Here is a 9,600-nt window from a genome sequence, read left to right on the forward strand (position 1 = left end):
AAAATCCCATCTAGACCTAGCCTATACTTGTCTATAAGGTTTACAGTCATTCTCCATTAGTTCCATCCACCACACTAAAATTTCCAATATCTGTCATCCACAAGTAAACCTCCTTTCATGGGCTAAGCTCACTGTCACTTATCCTGTGGCAGATACAATTGTGCTCTAGTCCTTGTGCCTGAAACTGGAAGGACTTATTTAAAAGAAAAGGAAATGTCAAGTCCTTATGCCAATATGGAAGGACAGGTTGTTTGGGAAGCCGGTTGGAGTAGGGACTGTTGCTGGGCTCAGAGTACCGGTTGACACAGCAAGCCCAACCTTGCTTAAGCGGTTTAAAATTATTGCATGATCCATGACTGCACCCCATTCGATCATACGAAAGTATAGCACTAAAAATAAATAAAAATTACATAAAGTGCAGATAAACATATCTACATCAAGTTTGATGAGAGATAAAGAGCTGAGGTACACACCTAAATAGGTATTGACAGACCGGTGATGGCCCCGAAAGGATTTTGAAAGTAGAAAATAGGTAAAGGAAGGTCAATAAATCCCATAATACTACCATTGGAGAATGCCTGTCAAAACCCCATTAGTAAGTAGAAGCTATTTGTCTTTATCCCGCCTGAAGCGATTAATGCTAAAGTGGAACCCATGCCTGTCCATCTATACAGTTTGCATTTCAAGTTTATCTTAACACCCTGATGTTCTATTGATCCAAGGTTTATTTGGTAACAAAGATAACTAGTTTGCCTAGTGGTTCGCCATTTATTGTGGCCACAACCACCACCCTATTAAAACCTGCTCTAGTGGCAAATTTGAATGGGTCCCCTAGACGTTTGACCTTTCATTTCTAACTGGAGTTGTTACATGGAATTATGTCTTCTAAGCTGAATGATCACCCCCTTTATAAATCTCTGCAAAATGACTTGTTTATAACCCAGTCTAGCCCTTCATTCATGTTCTTTCATCAGGACTTTTCTCAATCCTCATAAACATTCATGGTACTCTATGCCCGCACATACAACCAACCCCAACTCTTTACTATGGGTGTATATGGACTCAACCCTCAAAACCTTCTATCGCGTCCTTATTTCTATATTAATGCTTTGATAATAGAAATATTATACAAATATACATAACTTACCTTTTCGCACTTCCTCGGTCTTTACACATCTCTCGATGCATGCCTTCATTGCTTATCGCATATCGCTTTTTGCATTGGCAAAGGCTAAAGGTCCATCTCCCATGAATAACTGCGATGTGATCAAGTCTTCGATCGCATCACATCTCGTAATCGGTGCTCTCAACCAGTATATAGGCCCAAGCTTCAAACATTTCGTGATATGGCAGACCCGTCGGGATCATTAACCACAGCATATATATTTTCGGTTCCGGCCTATTGCATATCGCAATCGGTAGAACCCAAGGTTTATACATAAGGTGCTCTGCGACATTGGTGGACCCACCGAAATTATTAACCATAACACATACTTTTCAGGTCCGCCTATCGAAAATCGCAATCAGCGGAACCCAAGGTTTATACATAAGGCGTGAAGGGACAATGAGCGGACCCGACGATAACTATAGACTCGGGTGCATAGTACTTGATGTTCGGCTATATGGTTCGGCTGCGGGTTTTCCCATGTATTCCCATGTGTCCCGATATGGTGTTGTGGTCAGGGTTTTTTAAAGGAAAATCTGATAAAATGAATGGTCCAAGTTTAGCGGCTTCGTAATTACAGTTGCTCTGCATTATGAGATTAAATGGAAACTGTGACTGAAAGTAAAGTTTGTTTGTGGGCATGTCTGTCATATTTCTCATAACCATAGCTAATATGAACTATTTCTGCAGGTGAGGACCAAGAGAAGAAAGACGAGTTCGAGTGGACCCGACAACAGATAAATGTGATTTATTGTTGAATTGAGGCTTTTGTTATCCATATCAATTTTATGAGAGATTCTTGGGCGTAAATCACATGAAATTTCATTTGTCGACGTATTTCGAGCCCACCAGTGTGGTTCATCGTCAGGACAAGTTGAAGAATCAGATCCAGTATGCATGTTCAAATGAAATTTCATGTGATTTACGCCGAAGAATCTCTCATAAAAATGTGATTTATATCAAGACGACACCTCTACACCACCGATGTCGATATTACAAAGACATACTCTGCAAGAAAGGGATACGAACCGCCATAGTGCATAATGGAGGCACGCTCTATGATCAGTGGAAGCACTCATGACAAAGTTGATCCATCAAGATGTTATTACCTCCAGATACAGCTTAAATCATGCCAGATGTGGGATGATGAGCGCAATGTCTTCAGTTTCCTTCAGGAAATAATAGGGAATAACGTCTGCTCCATACAGGTGCAAAGAGATGACACACAGTCACACTCTTTTAATCGACATCCTTTCATTTCCCCAGAAAATAAAACGCCCCAACAAATGTAGCCTCAATGTGTCGGCAGTTTGACGGACCGTTCTACATCCGTATATTTTAATTTGTATATTAAATAAGCCAGGAAGATGGAGGGTCAGGGGGATACAAAGGGTTAGCTTCTTCCTGCATAATTATTACCCCCAGAGATGGAGGGAGGACTTTTTTTTTGGGGCAGAACAACTTTTGATTTATTGTGCTAATAAAGAAGACTGTTTGGGTCAAGAAGGAGCCTTTTTTGGGATGGCTTTAAATTGGATATTCAAAAGTTTGTGGCGGAATGTTTGGTTTTCCAACAAAATAAAGTTGAAACAATTAAGACCCCAAGACTATTACAGCCTTTATTGATTCCAAGCCAACGTTGGGAGGAGTTTTCAATGGATTTTATCATAGGTTTACCCAAGCTCGAAGGAAAGAGTGTTATCATGGTGGTAGTTGACATACTTACCAAGTGTGCACACTTTTGTGCATTATCTCACCCACTTAAAGTGAGTACAGTTTCTACTGCATTTATGGAAACAATTCAAAAGCTACATGGAAACCCAAAGATTATTGTAAGCGACAGAGATCCCATTTTCGCTGGAAATTTTAGGACATAATTATTTTCTTATCTTGGTACTCAGTTAGCTCATAGCTCATCTTATCATCCTAAATCTAATGGGAAAACTGAGATAGTAAACAAATGTTTGGAAGGATACCTTTGTTGCTTTGTATCTGATAAACAGACACAATGGGTCAAATGGTTGCCTCTGGCTGAATGGTGGTATAACACTTCCTTCCATACTGCAACAAAAATGACCCCATTTATGGCAATTTATGGATATCATCCACTATCCATCACATCATATTTAAGAGAAAATTCTAAGGTTCAAGCAGTGGAAGATCACATCGAGCATCAACAATAAGTTCTCCAACTCTTAAAGGATAACCTCATCTTGGCGCAGAATAGAATGAAACAGCAAGCAGATCAACATCGCAGCGAAAGAAGTTTTGATGTAGGTGATTGGGTATTCCTACAGCTACAACCATATAAACAAATGTCCCTCAAGCAAGCTAAGAAGGATAATAAATTATCACCAAAGTATTATGGTTCGTACAAGGTGTTGCAACAGATAGGTACTATGGCATACAAACTGGAGCTTCCTGCAGCTTCCCGAGTGCACCCAGTTTTCCATGTTTCATGCTTAAAGAAGGTTATAGGTGACAAGATTCCAGTTCAAACAATATTGCCAAAACTTGATGAGGAAGGAAAAGTCATATTGGAACCTGAAGCAGTCAAAGAAACAAGAACTCGACAACTACAAAATTGATCAATTTCAGAGTATCCCATCAAGTGGAAGACCTTACCTATTGAAGATTCCACATGGGAGGATGAGAATTTTATACAGAAGCATCCGGAACTACTCAAGCGTTGAGGACAACACTTTTTTGAAGGAGGGGGGCATGTTAGGTCCCTAAATACTAGTGATTCCATATTACTATTTTCATTGTATCCCTTATTGTTATTATTGTGCCCCATAGAATCCCACTATTGTTATTTTTGTGCCTTTATATTATTATTGTTAGGCTGGCTTGGTTATATTGTGACCCCTTAGACTCTTATATATAGGAAGGAGGTTTTGTCATTTGTATCATCCAAGAATTGTTCATTTGTGTAATGTAAAGGAGGTTGCCCCCTCGAAGAGGCTGAATTCTAAGGCGTTGATCTATCTTTTCTATCTTTTTGGGAGCTGGTTTCATAACACCGCCCTCTGCTACAGTGTTGCCCAAACCCAATTTCGACCAATAGATGAGACCAACCCCACAGGACCTGCCTCTATTGGTCCACTTGCAATGAATCGACGACGTCAACCTCTCTTGCGACAGAATTATGCCATCAAGTCAACGTGCGCGGTCCTCATGGTAATGTGATTATGTGTATATATAATGCTCCATCAATCTGCCCGGATTTCACTTCATCCATATTTTACCATGATCTTTGTGTATATGTAATGCTCCATCAATATGCCCGAATTGAACTTCGCCTAGCTTCGCTTCCTAGCTGCCCATGATACTTGCTCTGCGTGCTGACCATTTTCACCCTTGTCTAATGATTGTTCCAACTATTCTCAGTTAATTCAATTGTACATTCGAACCATATATGACCACCCCACCTTTTGTTATCTGCATGAAACACGTCACTACCCACGCGATAATGCTTCATGATATTCAGAATGAGTGATTTTGGATCTTGTGCTTTTGAATTTGGCACTGATCAAAATGGTCTTTTGACCCTACAACACAATGGCACAACCAATGTCATAGCTTCGACAATGCTGATAGGGATGATTTGGACGACTTGATTTCTCCTATAGTACAGTTGCACGCCTAGCCCGATCGTTGGCTTGTCCAATACCCACGATCTTAAGTCGATTATGCTACACTGTTGATAGCCAATTTCTGATTCAGCACTGGAGCTCGGCTTCAGCTTGACTACAAAATTCAGCGGATGATTATGTCACATTGAACAATAAAGCAATGAATAAAATTTTTAACTTACGGCTTGGTCTCCCACCAAATTTTAACGTCGTGGATTGGAAATGACCGACCATGACTAATCAGTTGTGCATAGTATTCAAATCCACTCTAGAACACACAGAGGCTATGTACATTTGCATATATTTTGCCCAGACAGTGAATCTATCCATTGTAGATATATGTTCGACCCATGCCAGCCGTCAATGACATATTTGGAGGCTTCCACTTGGACTGTCTTACGAGAATATATAAAACAACCAAGAATTCTGAGTGCATGTCTCTCTGTTCAATTGCAGAGTTTCTGAATGATTGATTGTGCGTCTCTGTCAACACACAGTGGCTCAATAGTGCACGTACATGCCCTAGATCAACGATAATTTTTGGTTCAATCATTGCACATACACAATTTTAATTGGTTCTGGCTATGCAGATTTGTGTTGGTCAACAATTAATCATTTGGCCCTTTAGCATAAATTAGTCATGCCCTTTAACACAATTTCTGGTGGTGATCCTTAATCCATGTGTATGGTCATCTTTCAATGCAATGCAAAGCTACAGATATCACTTGATTTCATAGGAAACTCCTGAAAGTGTGCTCGACCTCAAGATAAGAACGTTCTCGTACAACTTGCACTGAGAGAAACTCAGCACGACAATAAACCAAACCTGGTATCCTTAATTATATTCAAAAGAAATAACCCACAAACTTGGCTTCAAATTGTTCTGCCAAACAAACAAACAAACAAAAACAAATGCACTAGAGCACATCCGATGCTACAGAAATCAACACTCCCTCTCACTGAGGAATGTGCTCTAGTGCCATAACCCACTGAAGCATCACTCTATCTCTGCACCATCTCCTGTTGCGTTGTGTTGATTTGGGGTAGCATCGAATGTGCTTTAAGCCACAAAATTTGGTGGAGAGGTTGGGGTTGTTGAAAAATGTGCAACAAAAAATGCTAAATTTAGAATGTGCTAAAAATAGACCTCCTAAAAATAGCATGTCTAAAAATAGCAGTTTGGCGAGTGAGGTCATTGGCCACCTTAGGAGAGAGGTGAAACTACTAAAAATAGAAAGTTCTAAAAATAACATTTCTGGGTCCCTTCCTATTTATAGTAGTCCCTGGTATATCAATAGGAAGCAAAAACGAATTTGGTCTTAACAACAGTTTAAAATATTAATTAATTAATCTCCATGAGTTAATTAATTATGCAAAATTAAACTTGAAGTCTTTGTGAGATCATGCAATTATTTTCTCCCTTGATTTAGGAATTTATCCCTTGATTAAAGGAGATAAGGTTCAGTTCTATAATGGGAGGATCAGTTGACTTAGTTTTACTTAGTCAAGTCCAGTTAGATTAATTTAACAAGTTATTAAATTAATGAAATATAGTTTGTTAATGCTTGCATGCATGTGACAACTATTATTCTAGATAACTGAGGATTCACTCATGGATAACTGTTGCATGTCAATTCTGTCAGAGACCCAGTTGAGATCAGATGTGGGACAGTGTACTATCAGATGCTTGGATATTTCTAGTAAGTATTCCTTGCATGGAGAAGGATCTATGGCAGGAGATTGGAGGACTTGTGGCCTATATATTGAGGCCTAGGTAGTCCATGATTTTCATCTTCTGATTGAAGATCATCAGAGTACAGAGAGAGCAGGATAGCTATTGAGCTGATTCTTTTTGTATGTTGAAGAGGATTTCCACTTTAATGATAATACAGTGTTGGGGTTTTGCTTTCCCCAGTGATATATTCTGTGTTATGTGTGATTAATTTCTCTTGATCAGTTATGCATGTTTCTACTTGATGTTGCTCATGAATTCGATTATGCTTCCGCTTAATGTTTTGTAGAAGTAGAACAAGTATTATGCTTTAGGACATTGCATATATCGGTTTGTTCTACAAGTGAAATTTCTACATGGTATCAGAGCTAGTTGATTTGTATAAAAATTCTACATGGTATCAGAGCACAGGTGATCAAGGAAGGAGAGGAGATTTCAAAGTTTTGAGTTTTGGACTGAGAGTTTGCAAAGTAGATATGAAAATTTCTATACAAAATTTTCAGAAATAAATAGCAGATTTGGATTCCTTGCGGAAAAATACCCAAAATCAAAAAAATAAACGGCTGAATCAGAGTTCGGATGAGGGAGATATCGCTGATTTAAATCAGCTCTTTTTCTAGAAAATTTCATGACTGCGGGAAAGTGGAAATAGATTGGTGTGCTAGCCAAGAACCTGTATGCACTTGAGGTACAAGATGCATGCAAAGCCTTGAGGAGCAAGGCAAAGGTTAGATACTTGGTGGATGAGAGGGAGAGTAAATTACCTCTCAACATGTAGAGCCAGAAGAAGTCTCAGACGATTGTGGAGGAGCCACGATTGGTGCAGCAGCTTCAGGAGGTTGTGGAGCAGCCATAATAGGGGAAGTTGAGTGGAGATCGAGTAGAGACATCTACTCATACAGAGACCTCCAGTAGGGGGAAACTTCGAGCCAGGTAGGCAGAGGGATCACATGCAGCCATACCTCCAGGTAGGAGGTGGGGCGATATAGAGTGATTGTCCCAAGGAGGAGGGGCAAGATCCATGAGGTACCCAACCTCTTGGATGAGACCTTGCTACAGGAGCCCCCATGTAGAGTGGCAGGAACTGACTGATTGGGTAGAGACAGATGCGCATGGAGCGGTAGAGAGAGTGATAGTGCAGGGAATCCTAGGACAGCGCATAGTTAGCAGGTTGCAGCAATGCGAGAGGCACAAGTGTTTTGCATAGTGCTAGGTGGCACAGAGAGGTGTGCAATGGTGTGAGATGCATGGAGATGTTGCAGTAGTGCAGATGTCAGAGAGGGAGCACTTGTCAACAGTAGGTAGAGCTTCAACATCAGAGTATGTTCCTAGCCCAATAGAGTGGTCAGTTGGGAGTGTTTTTGTTCCAAGTGTTGTTGGAGCAAGTGGACCAAGTAGATGTGTTGCATGCAGAACATTCCAGAGTTACAGGATCGGGTTCGAGAGAAAGCCTTTCTTGTTGAGAGGGAGTGTTGAAAAATGTGCAACAAGAAATGCTAAAAATAGACCTCCTAAAAATAGCATGTCTAAAATAGCAGTTTGGCCAGTGAGGTCATTGGCCACCTTGGGTGAGAGGTGAAATTGCTAAAAATAGAAAGTTCTAAAAATAGTATTTCTAGGTCCCTTCCTATTTATAGCAGTCCCTGGTCTGTCAATAGGAAGTAAAAACGAATTTGGTCTTAACAACAGTTTAAAATATTAATTAATTAATCTCCATGAGTTAATTAATTATGGAAAATTAAACTTGAAGTCTTTGTGAGATCATGCAATTATTTTCTCCCTTGATGTAGGAATTTATCCCTTGATTAAAGGAGATAAGGTTCAGTTCTATAATGAGAGGATCAGTTCACTTAGTTTTACTTAGTCAAGTCCAGTTAGATTAATTTAACAAGTTGTTAAATTAATGAAATATAGTTTGTTAATGCTTGCATGCATGTGACAACTATTATTTTAGATAACTGAGGATTCACTCATGGATAATTGTTGCATGTCAATTTTGTCAGAGACCCAGCTGAGATCAGATGTGGGACAGTGTACTATCAGATGCTTGGATATTTCTAGTAAGTATTCCTTACATGGAGAAGGATCTATCATAGGAGATTTGATGACTTGTGGCCTATATATTGAGGCCTAGGTAGTCCATGATTTTCATCTTCTGATTGAAAATCATCAGAGTACAGAGAGAGCGGGATAGCTATTGAGCTGATTCTTTTTGTATGTTGAAGAGGATTTCCACTTGATTGATAATACAGTGTTGGGGTTTTATGCTGGTGCTTTCCCCAGTGATATATTCTGTGTTATGTGTGATTGATTTCTCTTGATCAATTATGCATGTTTCTACTTGATATTGCTCATGAATTCGATTATGCTTCCGCTTAATGTTTTGTAGAAGTGGAACAAGTATTATGCTTTAGGACATTGCATATATCGGTTTGTTCTACAAGTGAAATTTCTACATGGTATCGGAGCTAGTTGATTTGTAGAAAAAGTTCTACATGGTATCAGAGCTAGCTGATTTGTAGAAAAATTCTACAAAATTCTACATGGTATCAGAGCACAGGTGATCAAGGAAGGAGAGGAGATTTCAAAGTTTTGAGTTTTGGGCTGAGAGTTTGCAGAGCAGATATGAAAATTTATATACAAAATTTTCAGAAATAAATAGAAAATTTGGATTCCTTGCGGAAAAGTACCCAAAATCAAAAAAAAAAAATCAGCTGAATCGGAGTTCGGATGAGGGAGATATCGCTGATTTAAAATTAGCTCTTTTTCTAGAAAATTTCGTGACTGCGAGAAAGTGGAAATAGATTGGTGTGCTAGTCAAGAACCTGTATGCACTTGAGGTACAAGATGCATGCAAAGCCTTGAGGAGCAAGGCAAAGGTTAGATACTTGGTGGTTGAGAGGGAGAGTAAATTACCTCTCAACATGTAGAGCCAGAAGAAGTCTCAGACAATTGTGGAGGAGCCACGATTGGTGCAGCGGCTTCAGGAGGTTGCGGAGCAGCCATAACAGGGGAAGCTGAGTGGAGATCGATTAGAGACATCTACTCATGCAGAGACCTCCAGTAGG

The sequence above is a fragment of the Pinus tabuliformis genome, chromosome 5_2 (genome assembly GCF_031772625.1).
Source record: "Pinus tabuliformis cultivar Carrire ecotype Pingquan chromosome 5_2, CPIR1, whole genome shotgun sequence".
NCBI classification, from domain to species: domain Eukaryota; kingdom Viridiplantae; phylum Streptophyta; class Pinopsida; order Pinales; family Pinaceae; genus Pinus; species Pinus tabuliformis.